The 20078-nt window shown below is 43.0% G+C and overlaps 1 long non-coding RNA gene across 1 annotated transcript; it reads right to left on the minus strand.

Annotated features, from left to right (window-relative positions):
- Positions 1 to 9825: 9825 nt before the first annotated feature.
- Positions 9826 to 19528, minus strand: LOC131186465 (uncharacterized). Its single transcript, XR_009152373.1, has 2 exons — positions 19384 to 19528; positions 9826 to 10371 (listed from the first exon to the last, which is right to left on the minus strand). It is a non-coding gene; the product is annotated as an uncharacterized LOC131186465 (long non-coding RNA).
- Between the last annotated feature and the right edge of the window lie 550 nt (positions 19529 to 20078).

Below are 20078 nucleotides of genomic sequence, written 5' to 3' on the forward strand. Positions count from 1 at the left end.
TCCCTTCCAACTCTGTTAAATCTGAATAAACTATATCTCACCTTGCTTCCTTTTTCTTCTTCACCTTGCTTCTCTTTCCACTTATGACTGTATGACTGTAACTTTGTTGCTGGCAATCCTTATGATTTATATTGAGATATTGACCATCAATTGTGTTGTAAGTGTTGTGCCTTGATGAAGGTATCTTTTCTTTTATGTACACTGAGAGCATCTGCACCAAGACAAATTCCTTGTGTGTCCAGTCACACTTGGCCAATAAAATTCTATTCTATTCTATTTTGACATCAGCCATGGCCAGACCAGGATTTTAACTCTACAAACCATCCAGGTTTGTTAAATAATTCTTGTATTTTGGCACCTTCACGGGGTTGGTGGGATTCCTTGGGCTCCTGGCTGGAGGCCGTTTGGCACTGAGGTTGTTGATTGTTCCCTTCAGGGCAGGCACTTAAATTTATGAGCCTTCCTGCATTTTCAGGAGCAGCTCTCAGCATCATTATTAACCCTGGGATCAAAAGCCAGAAATTCTTTGGGAAAGTTTACAGCCAGAGCTTGAAGGCCATTCCTGCCTCTTGGGAAGATTTTGGATTCAAATTGGGGAAAAAAAGCAAATATCCTTATTTTCTTGATACAGATACAGATTAACAGAGTTTGAAGGGACCTTGTAGGTCATCTAGTCCAACCCCCCCACCCAAGCAGGAGACCCTAGGGTCTGCTTGGATGGGGTGGGTGGGTGTTAATCTGTAAATCCAACAAATGAATACCTTTTTTTACTAGTCTCTGGTGCCTTTTTAATTCCAGGTCTTTATTTGTTGTAATAAAAAGATATTTAATCTTTAAAAAGAAAAAAGAAAGAAAGAACACTTCCCAAAGTTAAAAACTCAGACTAAGAAGGAAAAGAGAGAGACACACACACAAAAACAACATGCTTTCCGCAACAAATGAATAACAAAGCAACAAAACCCCAGGGAAATATTCCTTTATTATTTTTTGTCCACTCAAATTTCCTGCAGATGCATTGGGAGATCTGTCAAGGTTAAAAATTCCAGCAGAGATGACCAAACTCCGCACTCCCCCTGCTTTTGGCACACGATGGCAGGTTGGGCCCGGTAGGCCTGTTTTGTGCTCTCCTCAGGCTCCAGAGCCTTTCTAGGAACCTGGGGAGAGCAAAAAACGGGCCTTCCCCTGCCCCAGGCCCTCTGGAGGCCAAAAACAAGTCTGTTTCCTTACTTCCAGTGTGCCCAGAAGGCCTGAAAATCAGTTGGCCAGCACACACATGCGCACTGGAGTTGAGCTCATGTGCCTGATATAGCTCCATGTGCCATCTGTGGCATGCGTGCCATAGGTTCACCATTACAGCCCTACACATCATATCCATATCCTTTTTATTTATTTATTGATTGATTGATTGATTGGCATTTCTGCCTGCTTTTATTTTGCTTTGCAAAATAAATAAATAAATAAATAAATCTGGTGACTTGCTTGTGGCTTGAAAGTCAGAGGATCAAAGGTTCTGAGGAGCCGCAGGTCCGTTTTCCTCAGTCTTGGCAACTTTTAAAAAGATGCAGACCAGAGGTGAAATGCTCCCGGTTCGGACAGGATCGCCCGATCTGGTAGCGATTGCAGCAGGTGGTTCAGAGAACCGGTAGCAAAAATCCCTGTCCCCCTCCCCCCACCCCAGCTGAGCCGTGCGGTCATCAGAGGTTTTTTTTTACTTTTAAAAGCATTATAGAGACTACGCTGATTTTAAATTTAATAACAGCAGTGAGACTTTTGATTGCACAATACTGGAAGAAAGAAGATTTACCTACGATTGAAGAATGGAGACTTAAAGTATTGAACTTAGCAGAAATGGCAAAAATTTCTGCGTATCTGAAAGACCATTCACAAGAAAAATATGTATGGGAGTGGAGAAGTTGGATTGATTATATTCAAAACAAGTATCGGACTAAAAAGTATCAAACAGTTTATGAATAATGTTAGGAATGGCATATATTAATGTATATGTTTATATGGGAAAGGGGAGTTAAGGGGGCGTTGGAAGAGGGTGGATAGGAGTTAAGATTTTTGTTGTATTTTAGCTTACGATTGTTAGATGTTATAACCTGCATTTTTTTCTGGGAAGTCTCAGGGGTGGGGTTGGGGTGGGGTTGGAGGGGAGAGGGAGGAGGGAGGAGGGCGGGGGGAAGGGGGGGGGGAACAATTGTTTTAAAAAAATTTCTTTGTAAAACTTTTTCAAGAAAATAAATAAATAAATAAAAGCATTTTTTCTTCCGCTGAAAAAATGCTTTTAAAAGTAAAAAAAAAAAGCCTCTGATGATCACGTGGCTCAGCTGGGATCGTCCGAACCCTTTAAAAACCTTTTTTTTCCTCTGGCGATCCCAGCTGAGTCGCCTGATCGTCACAGGCTTTTAAAAGCATTTTTTTACAACCTCTTCGGCCAAAGAGCTTGTAGAAAAAAATGCTTTTAAATGTAAAAAAAAAAAAAAGTTGGCCATGCCCACCCAGTCACATTACCCCACCCCACCCAACCCCCAAGCCACAGATAGATAGATAGATAGATAGATAGATAGATAGATAGATAGATAGATAGATAGATAGATAGATAGATAGATAGATAGATAGATAGATAGATAGTAACAAATTTTACATTTCACCCCTGATGCGGACTATGCTGGCTGGGGAATTCTGGGAGTTGAAGTCCACATCTCTTAAAAGTTGCCAAGGTTGAGGAACAAAGGTGACCACACCTTGCCCACCGAACAATCCTCTGAGGGGCGGAGTGTGCTTTTCTTCAAAAGACTTATAGAAGGCAGAAGACAGAATGACGAGAGTTGGGGAGGGACCTTGGAGGTCATCTAACCCAACCCCCCTGCTCAGCAGCAGGAGTCCCAGAGGGTCTTCTTCTTCTTCTTCTCCACCCTCTGCCCTTCTTAGGGGTGGCACAGAAGCCCTGGTGCTGAGCCAAAGCAGGAGACGATGCTGCCCAGAACTGGGGTGCGCTTGTATGTGTGTGCAATTACTAGAAAAGGAGAGTGTAACAAGAGAACCACACATGGCACTTTCTCAATGCCTTTTTCGTCGGGTGCCAAGATGCCTTTAGGTGAAGCTGGCAAGCGCCAGCTGGCTCCAGCAAGCAAAGGGGAGCCTTCCTGATTGGCTGAGAGGAGCAGTGAGTGGCAGGGATTGGTGGAGCCCCCGTTGCATGTGGGTGCCCACACCTCAGCTGCATGCTCGGCTGGAGAAGGAAATGTACCCGGGTACCAAGAAGGAGCAAACATCACCCAGCCACCTCCTGCCTTCCTTGAGCTAAAAGGAGTGGAGGAGCCCCCCTCGACCCTGCGCTGGGCTGGGGAGGGGGGCTGCAGGGCCTCGAAGGGCAGGGCAGGTGTCTGGTTGCAATAGATATCTTTAGTTGAGTCTGAGACCTTTTGAAGATCCTGTCCTTAATTATAAGTTTTACCAAGGGGATAAAAGCAAACCCAGACTAATAAATAGGAAAAACAGAGAAAGAAAGAAAAGAAAGAAAGAAGGAACGAAGGAAGGAAGGAACGAAGGAAGGAACGAAGGAAGGAGAAAGAGGGAGGGAGAGGAAGGAAGAAAGGAGAAAGAGGGAGAGGGAGAGGAAGGGAGGGAGGAAGGGAAGAAGGAAGGGAGAAAGGGAAAAAGGAAAGGAGAAAGGAGAAAGGAAGGAAGGAAAGAGAAAGGGAGGAAGGATAAAGAGGGAGGGAGGGAGGGAGAAAGGGAGAAAGAAAGGGAAAGAAAGAAAGGGAGAAAGGAAAGGAAAGAAGGAAAGAGAAAGGAAAGAAGGAAAGAGAAAGGAAGGAAGAAGAAAGAGGGAGGGAGAGAGGAAGAAAGGGAGGAAGGAAGGAAGATAAGGGTGGTTAGGTTAGATTGGGGGAAGGAATGGAGGGAGGGAGGGAGGAAAGAAGGAAAAAAGAGAGATGGTGGTAGAAAAAGAAGGAAAATGCTGAAAGAAATAATAAAAATAAATAGAAAGGAGCATAAACTTTATACCTTTATAGCAGGGGTCTCCAACCTTGGTCCCTTTAAGACTTGTGGACTTCAACTCCCAGAGTCCCTCAGCCAGCAAAGCAGGAGTCTCCAACCTTGGTCCCTTTAAGACTTGTGGACTTCAACTCCCAGAGTCCCTCAGCCAGCAAAGCAGGAGTCTCCAACCTTGGTCCCTTTAAGACTTGTGGACTTCAACTCCCAGAATCCCTCAGCCAGCAAAGCAGGGGTCTCCAACCTTGGTCCCTTTAAGACTTGTGGACTTCAACTCCCAGAGTCCCTCAGCCAGCAAAGCAGGAGTCTCCAACCTTGGTCCCTTTAAGACTAGTGGACTTCAACTCCCAGAGTCCCTCAGCCAGCAAAGCTGTCTGAGGAACTCTGGGAGTTGAAGTCCACAAGTCTTAAAAGAGCCAAGTTTGCAGACTCCTGGCCTATATAATTATACTTTGGTTATCTCCAATGGGAAAAACATTTGGGGAGAGGCGCCAAGTTGGTTTATCTCAGGCTGTTCCCAACACACAATGGAGCCAGACCTGAGATTCATACAGGTAGTCCTCGAATTATGATCACAACTGAGCCCAAAATTTCTGTGGCTTAAGGGAGACATTTTTGTTAAGTGAGTTTTGCCCCATTTTAACGGCCTTTCTTCCCGCAGTTGTTAAATGGATCACTGTTAAGTTAGGAACGTGGTTGTTCAGTGAATCTGGCTTTGATCACGGGACCATGGGGGACGCTGAACCGTCAATAAGTGTGAAAAACGGTCATATTTCATTTTTTTTCAGTGCTGTTGTAACTTTGAACAGTCACTAAATGAACAGTTGTAAGCCGAGGACTTCTCTTCTCTTCTATTCCATCACGCTGCTAAACAAGTAATTTCCACAACACTGTGAGACTATTTACAAAGACTGTATTACTATTATTCTTCTCACCCTTCCTATTACCTACCTCCTCCCACTTATGACTGTAACCATGTTGTTTTTATCTCTACAATTTATATTGTTTATTTAGTTTCCTAGTATGATTTGATTGCTTATTTAGTAACCTATGACTATCACTAAGTGTTGTATCTTATGATTCTTGATGAATGGCTTTTCTTTTATGTACACTGAGAGCCTATGCACCGAAGACAAAGTCCTTGTGTGTCCAATCACACTTGGCCAATAAAAAATTCAATTCAATTCAATTATTCTCTTTTATTTTCTCCTCTTCTATTTTCTCTTTCTTCTCTTCTTCTCTCTTCCATTCCATTCCATTCTATATATTCTCTTCTCTCCTCTCTTCCATTCCATTCTATATATTTTCTTCTCTCTTTTCTCTCTTCCATTCCATTCCATTCCATCTCTTCCCTTCCTTTCCCTTCCCTTCCCTTTATTCTGTTCCACATCTTCTCTTCTCTTCTCTCCTCTCCCATTCCTTGTTCTGTTCTGTTCAGTTTTAGATTCTGTTCTAATCTATATTCTATTCTATATTCATTGGCTTTTTTGGCTGCCGCCACACACTACTAGCCCATATTGTCACTAGGACATTCCATTCCATTCCATGTATTCTCTTCTCTTCTCTTCTCTTCTCTTCTCTTCTCTTCTCTTCTCTTCTCTTCTCCTCTCCTCCCCTCCCCTTCCCTCCTTCTCTTCTCTTTATTCTTCTCTTCTCTTCCATATTCCATATTCCATTCTCTTCTTCTAAATAAACCCCAACCCCAACGAATCAGCGTCAAATGGACTCTACCGCTTGCAATGGGTTCTCTAAGCTATAGGAAACATTTGCCTTTCGCTTCCTTTGGAAAGCAAAGACGCCCAGAGAACCCCAGAGCCGATTGGAAAAGGGAGCCGCGATGATGATTCATCCGAGCGAGAAAGCAGCCGGGAACGGGCTGTTCCTACCGTGGGAAGCTCGGGGCGGCATCAGATCAGGCGGAGGACGCGTGCAAGCCGAGTGCCGAAAAGCGCCGGGCCAATCGCGTGCCGCGTGATCCCTGCAGCCGGCCAATCAGAGGCCGCCTTGCGCAGCATCCTCTAAGCGTGGCAAGGCTCGGCCGCCTCCGGGGACCGCAACCTCCGCGCCCCCGCCCCCACACCAGGGATTTCCTTGCTTGCAAGAGGATCCCTTTCCTGTCCTCCCTCCTCCTCCGCTTCTGCCTTTTGTGGGGAAAGGAGAGGACGAGGTATTCTTTGCAAGGGGGGAAAAAATAGCAAACTTTTGCAAATTGCATCTCCGGGTTGCAATGGGGAAGGAGCCAGAGATCTCTGGATCCTTCGGGTGGGGCGGCTTAATTTTTAGGGTGTATATTCTTTGGGGCGCCCCCATTTCCCCCGTCCCCATCCCCACCTTAAGCTGGACCCCCAGTGGTTCTCCAGGCAGAATTCCCCAGCCAGCATCCTTTAAGAGAGATTAGGTTGAATTACCAGAATTTTCGCAGCCAGCATTTCTTTTAAGAGGGGTGGACTTCAACTCCCCAACAGAGAGGAGATCCCTGATTGAATTGAAGAAACCCGACATTGCCAAATCAAATCAAGGAAGGGGGTCAAGCTATTCTCCCGAAGGCCAGACAAGGAATAATGGATGGAAACTGACCAAGGAGAGAAATTCAACCTAAGGAGAAATTTTCTGACATTGAGAACAATCAACCCATGGAACAGAAGTTGCCTTCGGAAGTTGTGGGAGCTTCATCCCTGGAGGCTTTCAAGAAGAGACTGGACTGCCATCTGTCAGAAACGGTGTAGGGTCTCCTGCTTGGGCAGGGGGATGGACTAGATGACCTACAGGGTCCCTTCCAACTCTTGTTATTCTGAAGAATTCAGAAATTCTGGGAGTTGAAATTCATCTCTATTCAAACAGCCAAGATTGAGAAAGGCTGGTGTGAAGGGAAAAGGCTGATATTTTTGACTTTGTGTTAAAGGAAGAAAAAAGTGAAACGGATTTTTAGAAGAATTTACTTGGTCGGATTTTCCGAGCTGGGTCACGAATAAACCTATAATACATGATAAACACAAATGGGTGTTTGCTTAGAAGTAGATGATTTATTCATTCATTCAAACCGCATGCAATGATCCTCGACTGATGAACACTAAGCAGGACAGTCCTTAAGTTAATTTTGTTCCATTTTACAACTTTTTTGCCACGGTTGTTAAGTGAGTCACTGCGGTTGTTAAGTTAGTTACCTGGTTGTTAAGTGAATCCGGCTTCCCCACCGGCTTTGCTTGTCAGAAGGTCGCAAAACGGGATCACATGACGCCCCCTCTCCCCGGGACGCTGCGACCGTCGTAAATGTGAGTCAAGCATCTGAATTTTGATCAGGTGATCGTAAGTGTGAAAAAGGGCCATCTCACTTTTTTTCAGTGCCGTTGTAACTGCGAACCGTCACTAAATGAACTATTGTAAGTCTACCAATAGAAGTACACATTACGACAAGATTTAGTTCAATGTTTAGATATGCAACCTGAGGTCATTTTGTCCTGGGCTTTGATCCTGAGGTGCAAGTTTAGGTGTGTATAGCTTGTTTAGTGACCGTTCAAACTCACAGTGGCACTGAAACAAGTGACTTATGGCCACGTTTCACACTTAACGACTAGCATCCCTGCGTTCACATGAGCAAAATTCAGATGCTTGACAACCGACCCATATTTATGACGGTTGCCGTGTCCCCCCCAGGGTCACGCGATCCCCTTTTCCGACCTTCTGACAAGCAAAGTCCGTGGGGGTGCCGGATTCATTTAACAACCGGGTTACTAACTTAGCGGCTGCGGTGATTCACTTAGCGACGGTGGCAAGACAAGTCGTAAAATGGGGCACTTAACAAGTGTCTCACTGAACAACAGAAATGTTGGGCTCAATTGTGGCTGTAAATCGAGGACTCCCTGTATCGGATCTGGCATTTCCCCTTATCTTGAGGGCCTTTGACGGAGCCTCCTAAGTGTTAGCAGTCTATCTGTATTCCGAGGCTTCCAAGGGCTGCTTGAAGAGAAGGTGGGGGGGCAGGGGATCAAAGGCTTTTCCAGGGTGTTTTTTTTTAATGTAAATTCTAATAGGGTGATCGGTGGATTCCACAACTAAAAAAAAAAGAAAATTAAATAAGGCTTTGAAGCAAGGGGAAAAACTCAGTTTGCTATTATTTGTTAAAAAGAAAGTCAGGGATCATTCTATTTCATTCATATCTCGCTCCCGTGAGATGGAAGGCATACCTGTATACTGCACGAATCAAGAAGAGGGCCGTGAAAATATTTACAGACCCCTCGCATCCTGGACATAAACTGTTTCAACTCCTACCCTCAAAACGACGCTATAGAGCACTGCACACCAGAACAACTAGACACAAGAACAGTTTTTTCCCGAAGGCCATCACTCTGCTAAACAAATAATTCCCTCAACACTGTCAGACTATTTACTGAATCTGCACTACTATTAATCGTTTCATAGTTCCCATCACCAATCTCTTTCCACTTAGGACTGTATGACTATAACTTGTTGCTGGCAATCCTTATGATTTATATTGATATATTGATCATCAATTGTGTTGTAAATGTTGTACCTTGATGAAGGTATCTTTTCTTTTATGTACACTGAGAGCATATGCACCAAGACAAATTCCTTGTGTGTCCAATCACACTTGGCCAATAAAAATTCTATTCTATTCTATTCTAGTCTACTCTATTCTATTCTATTCTATTCTATTCTATTCTATTCTAAATGTAAGAATAAATAAATTAAAACGTCCATAACTTTAGTTTGTTTCTTTCCTTCCTTTTCCTCCTCTCTCCTTCCATCTTTCTTCCCTTCCTTCTTTTCCTTCCTTCCTTTCTCTTCCTTCCTTTCTTTTCCTTCCGTTCTTTTCCTCCCTCCCTCCCTTCCTTTCTACCTTTCTCTTGAGTTTGGTTTTTTGCTCTGTATAAAATCCTCAATATGGATAAATACATTTAAAAAAGAAAGGAAGGAAGGAAGGAAGGAAGGAAGGAAGGAAGGAAGGAAGGAAGGAAGAAAGAAAGAAAGAAAGAAAGAAAGAAAGAAAGAAAGAAAGAAAGAAAGAAAGAAAGAAAGAAAGAAAGAGAACATTTCCAAACTCATCATTTTGATATATGTCCCTCTGAGCTCCAATTACAACTCAGAGGTTAGGAAGTTCTTATGACGGTCCAAAAAGAAATGCCCCTTTTTCTGGGCCAGGCTTTGGATTTCAGACTTGGGTGTTGAGGTCATCAAGCTGTACTCTTGGATTAAGTATCCCTCCTCAGATAACCAAAAGTTATCTTAGCCCCTGCAGCCCAGACGGTGGAATCTGAAGGGCTGGAGAGGGGGAGGGCACCAGCCTCGATGTGGAAACTCCCTGGAACAGCAAAAGGAGGAAGTGTGAAAATTCCAGGGCCTCCTCCAGATACTTGCAGCTGTACAAGAGTCCAGCCCTGTTTTTCTCAACATGAACAATTTTAAGATGGGTGGACTTCAACTCCCAAAATTCCCCAGCCAGGAGGCTTTAGGATGGGTGGAATACACCTCCCAGAATTCCCCAGCCAGCATCCTTTGAGCTGGGTGGACTACACCTCCCAGAATTCCCCAGCCAGTGTCTTTTCAGATGGGTGGCCTTCAACTCCCAGAATTCCCCAGCCAGCATGCTTTAAGATGGATGGACTACACCTCACAGAATTCCCCAGCCAGCATGCTTTAAGATGGGAGGACTTCAACTCCCAGAATTCCATTCTGCCTGGGGAATTCTGGGAGTTGAAGAAATATGCATTTTAAAGCTACCCAGGTTTAGAAACACTGGTCTAGAAAATGGAAATGACGATCAAGATGTGCAGAAAAAATCCTTGTCCAATTCCACAAAGAAGCAATTATTTATTTATTTGTTTATTTGATGGATTGATGGATTGATTTCTATAACCGCCTATCTCAGCCGACGACACTGGGCGGCTCACAATTCAAAAGCATACATTACAATGAAAGCCTTAAAAAATCCTTTTAAAACAAGAAACATTTCAAAACATGCATTCCTTTCCAGGGGAGAAGAAACTGGCCACGTGGGCCCATCCGTGTGGAACTTTTTTGGGGGAAGGAAAACGATCCACACGTGGTTTCTCCTGTTTTTTCCAAGATGGGTTCTTCTCCCCCTCAGCACAAAACAGGTCTCAACTCCCTTTTAGCTTTCCAAGCCACAGGCAAAAAAAAAATATCTCCCACAAGTCTAGATGTTGGGAATGATATTAAGGTGTTGCAGACAAGGGCTGTGGAAATCCAGGCTCCGGTGCGTACCGTGTTACGCAAGCTTGTCGGTGCGAGTGTCGACTCTCAGGCAATTGTCGAACACGCTCAACCAGATCCGTAGAAACCCCGTTGGTTTCCTTCATCCAGATTGCTAAATTGAGGTTCATTTCTGGGCTGCATAAACAGAGGGATAGAATCAAGATCACGTGAAGTGTTAGTGCCACTTTATAATGCCTTGGTAAGGCCACACTTGGAATATTGCAATCTATTTTGGTCACCACGATGTAAAAAAGATGTTGAGACTCTAGAAAGAGTGCAGAGAAGAGCAACAAAGATGATTAGGGGACTGGAGGCTAAAACATGTGAAGAACGGTTGCAGGAACTGGGTATGTCTAGTTTAATAAAAAGAAGGACTAGGGGAGACATGATAGCAGTGTTCCAATATCTCAGGGGTTGCCCCAAAGAAGAGGGAGTCGGGCGGTTCTCCAAAGCACCTGAGGGTAGAACAAGAAGCAATAGGTGGAAACTAATCAAGGAGAGAAGCAACTTAGAACTAAGGAGAAATTTCCTGACAGAACAATTAATAAGTGGAACAACTTGCCTGCAGAAGTTGTGAATGTTCCAACACTGGAAATTTTTAAGAAAATGTTGGATAACCATCTGACTGAGATGGTGTAGGGTTTCCTGCCTGGGCAGGGGGTTGGACTAGAAGGCCTCCAAGATCCCTTCCAACTCTGTTGTTATATATTATATATTATATTAACCTTTCAGCGTTTGTGACCGCCAGGGCAGTCCATCTGTTGGGTTTAAAACTCACCCCGTGAATGAACTAACATGGGTTGCTTCCGTAAACAGGTTAAGTTACAGCAAAACCTACGTCTTATGGTTGTTCCTGGGGAACCCCTTGGCAAGGGAGTCCCAAGGCCCCCCACCTTCAACGTACAACAGCTCAGAAATAAATTAAAGAGATTCCTACGGAGGAAAATGTGATTAGGAAAATATTAGAATGTGCAGAAATGAATAGCTTAACACTAAGGTGACCAATCCTTCTTTTGTAAGTTCTGTCCTTTCTCGAAAAGTGTCCTCCTGCATGTCCTCCTTTTCGATATTTGAAGACTAATCTGTAAATCTCCATCTTTGATCGATTCCGAGCCAATTCATTGCGTGTGATGTGACGTATTTGTATTTGACATGACGATTCGTCAAGGCTCGATACAGTGCGGCGAGACGCGATTATGAGACACATGTGCTCCGTGCAGAAGAATTGTTTTGAGAGAGTGCGCCATGCGCAAGTGGCTTTGTGTACTTCTTACCGAAACACGACACGGCACACATGCATGTATAGACTCCCTTCTTTCTCAGTGAATATTCAACCATACGCAGGTGAGCACAATAATTCACCTTTTATTAATTCATTATCTGTTTAATAATTTCCAAATATGTGTAATTTTATTTACACGTTTATTCTCTTACCTTATTGTTTCAGATTTAAGAATTAATTTTATTTATTCATAATAAATGTGCTTGCATCGTTCACGTAGCTCTATATTTTATTTTTAATTTCATTTAGGGATGGAAAAATTAAAAAAGAGGAAATGCCATTTCAACGATAAATTGAATAAGGAATTTCCATTCCTCATATCAAAGAAGGATAACATTGTTTTAATATTTGCAGCGGAGAATTTTATATTGCAGCTGGGGACAGAGCAGCTATTATGAAAACTTGACCACCAAGAGTACTCATTTAAATAATAATTAATAGGCATGTAAGCATAATTACAATATAAAATGTTATTGTTACAAATGTTTTTTATTATTCATTTATCATATTATAGTGTATTCTGTATTGTTGCAATGAATAAAATGTTTCTTTTATTTAGATTTTTTTTTTCTTCAATTTATTTGTGTCTTCCTTCTCATTGTAAAAAAGTTGGTCGCCTTATTAACACTTGCAATCAAAGAGAAGGAACAAGATGAATATTATATTACATGGGAACTATTCTACCGATGGCTAGAGAATAAATATGAAAGTTAGAAGTAAAAGTAGATTAGTGAAATATAGAAAATATACCAATAGAATTAAATAAGTTAAGAAGACGATTATCACAGTATTAAATACGCTATGTATATCAGAATTAAGAGGAGACAAACAATGAATATGGCCGTAAATTTTAAATGTTATTGCACAAGACATTTGTACCCAGACAACACACTGTTTAATGGAAGATGGATTGTTTGTATTAAAATAAAATTAATTTAAAAAATAAATAAATAAACAAGAAATACTAAACTCCACTTTTCCCAACCAGCCAGCAGTAAATTCCATATTCACCCCTTGAACAATGGAATGGTGTGCTAGTTATTAAGTATTGAGTTGGACTTGTTAACCTTTTGAGGACAGCTAGGATACACATAGCATAAAATCGTAGGGCTGGAAGGGATCTCGGAGATCTTCTAATCCAACCCTCTGCTCAAGTCTCTAGGGGTGACATGATAGCAGCCTTCCAGTATTTGAGGGGCTGCCTCAAAGAAGAGGGGGTCAAATTATTCTCCAAAGCACCAGAAGGCAGGACAAGAAACCACGGATGGAAACTAATCTAGGAGAGAAGCAATCTGGAATTAAGGAGAAAGTTCCTAACAGTGAGGACAATTAATCAGAGGAACAGCTTGCCACCAGAAGTTGTGGGTGCTACAACACTGGATGTTTCTAAGAAGAGATTGGATAATCATTTTTCTGAAATGGTATCGGGCTTTCTGCCTGAGCAGGTGGGGGTTGGACTAGAAGACCTTCAAGGTCCTTTCCAACTCCATCATTCTTTTTATTCTTCTTGAAAATCTCCAGTGATAGAGCCTCACAACTTCTGGCTGTTTCAGTGATTCATTGCTCTCAGTGTCAGAAAAATTCTTAACTTTGCTTTTCTCTTTGATCAATTTCCATCCGCTACTTCTCATTATTTATTTATTTTATTTATTTATTTATTAATCATATTTATATACCGCCCTATCTCCCAAGGGACTCAGGGCGGTTTACAGGCACTAAAAACAAATAAATAGAATATAAATACAATATAAAACATTTAAAAAACTTATTCTAAAGCCCGTCCAATTAAAAATAGAAATAAAACCCAATTTAAAACCCAAAATTTAAAATCTAGCTCAGTCCTGCACAATTAAATAAGTATGTTTTAAGCCCGCGGCGGAAGGTCCGAAGGTCCGAAAGCTGACGAAGTCCGGGGGGTAGATCGTTCCAGAGGGTGGGAGCCCCCACAGAGAAGGCCCTTCCCCTGGGCGTCACCAGACGACATTGCCTCGCTGACGGCACCCTGAGGAGACCCTCTCTGTGAGAGCGCACGGGTCGGTGGGAGGTATTCGGTAACAGCAGGCGGTCCCGTAAATAACCCGGCCCAATGCCATTCTGGTGCTTTGGAGAATAGGTTGACCCCCCCGCCCCTCTTCTCTATGGCAGCCCCTCAAATATTGGAAGACTGCTATCATGTCACTCCTAGTCCTTCTTTTCATTTGACTAGACCAGGGGTCTCCAACCTTGACAAGTTTAAGACTTGTGGACTTCGACTCCCAGAATTCTGGCAGTTGAAGTCCACAAGTCTTAAAGTTGCCAAGGTTGGAGACCCCGGGACTAGACAACCCCAATTCCTGCAACTGTTCTTCATATGTATTAGCCTCCAAGCCCCTAAATCATCCCCTTTGCACTCTTTCTAGAGCAGTGGTTCTCAACCTTTATAGTACTGCGACCCCTTTAATACAATTCCCCACGATGTGGCGACCCCAACCGTAAAATTATTTTCGTTTTGAATTTATCGCGCCTGAAGCCGTATTGGCTAGCGATCCGAACTGCTTGCGATTGCCTTGAGGACGGAGGCATTAAAGCGGAGACTCCTCCCCTATTAAGTTTATGGCGCCTGAAGCCAGATTAGGCTAGCGATTGGGAGTGATTGCAGCTGGCTTGAGAGGGAGACATCAGAGCAAAGATTTCTCTCTTTTTTAATTCATCCGCCTGAAGCCGAATTCGTCTAGCGATTTGAAGAGCCTGCAGCTGGCTTGTGGAGTCAACCATTGGAGCGCGATTCTTCGACTCGCAAGTATACTTCCCATATTTCCGATGGTCTTAGGCGACCCCTGGCAAATAGTCATTCGACCCCCAACGGGGTCCCAACCCACAGGTTGAGAACCGCTGTTCTAGAGTCTCAACATCTTTTTTTGTATCGTGGTGACCAAAACTGGACGCAGAATTCTAAGTGTCATCTTAAAGCAGTACAAAGCAGTACTAAAACACTTCCTGGGGTGCGAGACACAGCTGGGAGCTTGTAAAATATTTTCTCTAGAATATTTTCGTACAGCCATCTGGATGGACACACTGTTATGAAACTGGCCAACTTCTTCCCATTTTACAGCTGTAAAAGAAAAACCTGTGAAGAATTGGAGGAAAGGAGACAACCTGCCAGATTTACTGGCAATGTTAGCTTCTTAATTAACTTGGTTGGGTAGAAGAGGTGCGGAAACCCCACACAGCTGGTGCCTTTAAGCCCCTGAAAGGGGTCCCTTGATCCCACCTACCAATTCTCTTCATTCACATAAGGAAGTATCTCAAATTCAAATTCAGTTCAGAAATAAGTTTATTTATCATTCTGCCCAGCTAAACACTGGGTGTGTTTTCTACAGATAAAACATCATGGGACTTTTAGATATTTTCTGAGCTCTCCAGAGGTGATAAATGACATCATTAAATGTCATTTTTAAGGAAAAGCTCCTAAATAATAACAGATAAGGAATGTTAATTTAGGAGATAAGCTCCTGAATAATAACAGGCAGGAGTGTTTCAAGTTATTGATTTGCTTGCTGCTTTTATTATTAAATGTGTCCCACGTCCTCCAGGCGACTAGCAGCAACCAAAACAAAATTAGAATGAAATCAATTGAAGAAAAGGAAACAAAGATAAAATGTAGTTTAAAAATGACCCAGCAGATGCAAATGAAGCTTCACAACTCTTGTGGAGCAGGTACAGTCAACAGGACGGTTTTATAAGATAAATGGTTTAAAAATTATTGAAAAATGTAAACACAAGAATAAGATGAATGCAAGCTGAAACAGAGCGAAAGAGAAAAAAGAACGACAAAGAAACGAGGAAAAAAGTAACAGAAAAATAGGGGGGGTGAAATGCATGTAAAGAAGTAGCCAATGAACTGGAGCCTTTGGAGACCCCTGATTTAATTGAAGAAACCCAATGTTGCCAGATCACATTGAGGAAGGGGGTCAAGCTATTTTCCAAGGCACCCAAAGCCCAGACCAGGAAGAATGGATGGAAACTGACCAAGGAGAGATTCACCCTGGAAATAAGGAGGAATTTCCTGACTGTGAGAACAATCAACCGATGGAACTTCAAGAAGAGACTGGACTGCCATCTGTCAGAAATGGTGTAGTAGGGTCTCCTGCTTGGACGGGGGGTTGGACTAGATGACCCACAAGGTCCCTTCCAACTCTGTTAATCTGTTAAAGACAGGCAGTCCGTCAAGGAACAGGATCTGTGCCAACTCAGGCTCGTTAGCTAAGAAAGCAGCAGCGTTGAATCACACCCGGAAGAAAAGAGTTTTCTGGCAACTGCAGGGGGGTTAGACTGGATGACCTCAGAAGGTCCCTTTCGATGAGTCAAGAAGCTTAAGTCTGATTCACCGTAAGGCCAGCTTGTCATCCGTTGAGGAAATAGTAATGTGGATTCTTTTAAGGAGGAGGGGATGCGGGGGAAAGCAGAGGAACAGGATATGATTCAAATTTTGATTGTGGACTGTAACAACTAAGTGTGAATTAATAGGCACGACAGAACCGAGCAGTCAGGTGTTGGTCAGGCACAGGTAGTCCTCGACTTACGACCACAGCTGAGCCCCAGATTTCTGTTGCTAAACGAGACCCATTTCACATCCCTTTCTTGCCACGGTTGCTAAGTGAATCATTCCAGGCTGTGAAGTGAATCCGGGCTTCCCCGTTAACTTTGCTCGCCAGAAGGTCGCAAAAGGGGATCACGTGACCCCGCCCCCACCCCCAGGACACTGCAACCGTCCTAAATCTGAGTCGGTGGCCGAGCGTCTGAATTTCGATCATGTGACCCTGGAGATTGGATTGCCATGTGTCAGAAATGGTGCAGGGTCTCCTGCTTGGGCTGGGGGCTGGACTAGATGACCTCCAAGGTCCCTTCCAACTCGGTTAATCTGTAATGACATGTTGCAACGGCCCTAAGTGTGAAAAATGTCTGGTCGCTTCTTTCAGTGCCGTTGTAACTTCGAATGGTCACTAAATGAACTGTTGTGAGTCGAGGACTCTCTGCATCTACCTGTATCACTGGTCATAAGTGCGAAGACTGCCCTGTAATTTTGTAACTTTGAATGGTTGCTAAACGAACAGTTGTGACAAATAAGGGGCGTGCATAAGCGCACAAACGTGCCTACCGTTCCTGTCCTATTGTTTTTCTTTTCTTCTTCCTATATATGTTTATATGTGTATATACTATATAATCTTTTTGTATGATGTTGTGACAAAAATAAATAAATAAAATAAATTGCTGCTTTATAAAAACCCTGGTAAGGCCACGCCTGGAATCCTGCAACCAATTTTGATCACCACATTACAAAAAAGAGGTTGAGACTTTAGAAAAAGTTCAGAGAAGAGCAACTAAAATAATCAAACGCCTGAAGACTAAAACATACAAAGAACAGCTGCAGGATTTCGGTTTGGCTAGTCTGAAGGAAAAAAGGACTAGGGGGGACATGATAACAGTCTTCCAATGTTTGAGAGGGTGCCCCAAAGAAAAGGGGGGTCAAATTATTTTCCAAAGGCACCTGAAGGCCTGAGAAGGAATAATGGATGGAAACTAATCAAGGAGAGAAGCAGCCTGCAATTAAGGAGAAACTTCCTAACAGGGAGGATAATTAATCAGTGGAACAGCTTGCCACCAGAAGTTATGGAGGTTTTTAAGGAAAGACTGGACAGCCATTTGCCTGAGATGTTATAGGTTCTCCTGCTTGAGCAGGGGGCTGGACTAGAAGACCTCCAAGGTCCCTTCCAGCTCTATTCTATTCTATTCTATTCTATTCTATTCTATTCTATTCTATTCTATTCTATTCTATTTTTTCTATGTATGTAAAAGACATCTACGTATGTAAAAAAGATGTGGAGACTCTAGAAAGAGTGCAGAGAAGAGCAACAAAGATGATTAGGGTACTGGAGACTAAAACATATGAAGAATGAAGAAATAAAACATATGAAGAATGGTTGCAGGAACTAGACCTGGCTAGTCTAGGGAAGAGAAGGACCAGGGGAGACATGAGAGCATCTTCCAATATTTGAGGGGCTGCCTCAGAGAGGAGGAAGGGGGTCCAGCTATTCTCCAAAGCACCTGAAGGCAGGAGAAGAAGGAACAGATGGAAACTAACCAATAGAATAGAATAGCATAGAATTTTTATTGGCTAAGTGTGATTGGACACACAAGGAATTTGTCTTTTTTTTTTTTTGTTTACATTTATACCCCGCCCTTCTCCGAAGACTCAGGGCGGCTTACAGTGTATAAGGCAATAGTCTCATTCTATTTGTATATTTACAAAGTCAACTTATTGCCCCCCCCCCAACAATCTGGGTCCTCATTTTACCTACCTTATAAAGGATGGAAGGCTGAGTCAACCTTGGGCCGGGCTTGAACCTGCAGTAATTGCTGGCTACTGTGTTCTAATAACAGGCTCTAACAGCCTGAGCTATTACGACCCTTCAAAGGGGCTCAGATTGAGAGATATCGAAGATAAGTTCACGTTTGTGGGTTACGATCCCAGGATGATCTTGGCAATCCTCTCTGAAATTCCCGCCCATTGGAGCCCCAAGGTCCCTTCCAACTATGTTATTCTATAATCTCACATCAATTCATCGGTGGAATGGCCTCCCTCCCAAAGTTATGGGTGTTCCAACACGGAAGGCTTTTAAGAGACTGGAAAGTCACTTGGCTGGAATGGTAGGGTCTCCTGCTTGAGCAGGGGGCTGGACTAGAAGACCTCCAAGGTCCCTTCCAACCCTGTGATTTTATTCTAACTCTACTATTAGATTCCCTGTGGGTGAACTAAGCCATCATCTTAAACCATAGTGTGGTTGATTTGGTGCAGCGTCGTGTGATCTCTGAGTGCCAAAACTGAGCACTGTTAATCTGGATTGAGGGTTTAGCTCATTCCATGGACTCATCACTATGTCCAGGATGATCAAATTGGGGTCAGAGGTGAATTAGGTATGTAAATGAGCTTCCCATAGCCAGTTTGCCTTTTTTTTTTAATTTACATTTATATCCCGCCCTTCTCCGAAGACTCAGGGCGGCTTACAGTGTGTAAGCAATAGTCTCATTCTATTTGTATATTTACAAAGTCAACTTATTGCCCCCCCCAACAATCTGGGTCCTCATTTTACCTACCTTATAAAGGATGGAAGGCTGAGTCAACCTTGGGCCTGGTGGGGCTTGAATCTGCAGTAATTGCAGGCTGCTGTGTTCTAATAACAGGCTCCTTACAGCCTGAGCTATTCCGGCCCATCTTGGTGCATATGCTCTCAGTGTACATAAAAGAAAAGATACGTTCATCAAGATACAACATTTACAACACAAATGATGGTCAATATATCAGTATAAATCATAAGGATTGCCAGCAACAAAGTTACAGTCATACAGTCATAAGTGGAAAGAGATGGGTGATGGGAACGATGAGTAGATTAATGGTAGTGCAGATTTAGTAAATAGTTTGACAGTGTTGAGGGAATTATTTGTTTAGCAGAGTGATGGCCTTCAGGGAAAAACTGTCCTTGTGTCTAGTTGTTCTGGTGTGGAGAAATTTCCTGAAAGTTAGAACAATTAACCAGTGGAACAACTTGCCTCCAGAAGTTGTGAATGCTCCAAAACTGGAAGTATTAAAGAAGAAAATGATGGACAACCATTTGTCTGAAGTGGTGTAGGGTTTCCTGTGTAGGCAGGGGGTTGGACTAGAAGACCTCCAAGGTCCCTTCCAACTCTGTGATTCTATTTCTATTCCATTCTAAATAACAAATACATGTCAGCTGCTGGTTTTGTGTCTGAAGTCTCTCTCCATCCAGATGCTGGCTACCTCTCCGCCCCCCACCCCAAGGAATCATCCTACTTAACCAGGAACTTACCTGAAATGGGACTTCCCCCTCTCCCCCCTTGCACAAATGTGACAACTGCAAAGGAACCACAACGTTTCAGCTTTTGTGCTTCCTTTTTTCCTTTCCTGGCGAGGCAGAGACCATGAGCAAGGGCCCCGGCCAGGCGCAACTGTTGGTTGGCTCACCACAGAAGTTGCATCCGCTCCTGGAAGGCGGTTGCACACACCTCCCATGCGTGTGTCACAGGCGTGCCCTGAGTGCAAGACCTCCCTGATTGGCTGAGCGAGCTTGTCCACATGCACAACCACGCTGGAGAGGCGTGATTCCTTTTCTTGTTGACAAGCCTGTGACTCTCTCCAGCTGGGATCCATCCAGCTCTCCGACTCACATTCTTCAAGGTGAAAAAGGATTATGTTTGGAGGGGCAGATCAATTCTCCTTCAAGTTGTCAGCAGGGCTTCCTTAAAAAAAAAACAACCCTCCAAGATTTCGCACTCAGATCAACCCAGATGCTCCCAAAACAAGAAACTAGACCACAAAAAAAGCACATCAGGTTCAAATTACGTTATCTTTCCGGTTTAACACTTGTATTGAATTATAAGATTCAATACAATTTATAATTATAAGATTTATAATTATATAATTTATATTTATATTTATATATATTATAATTATATAATTATAATTATATAATTTATAATTTAATTATATAATTTATAATGATAA

Source organism: Ahaetulla prasina, chromosome 17, assembly GCF_028640845.1.
Source record: "Ahaetulla prasina isolate Xishuangbanna chromosome 17, ASM2864084v1, whole genome shotgun sequence".
Classification (NCBI taxonomy): Eukaryota; Metazoa; Chordata; class Lepidosauria; order Squamata; family Colubridae; genus Ahaetulla; species Ahaetulla prasina.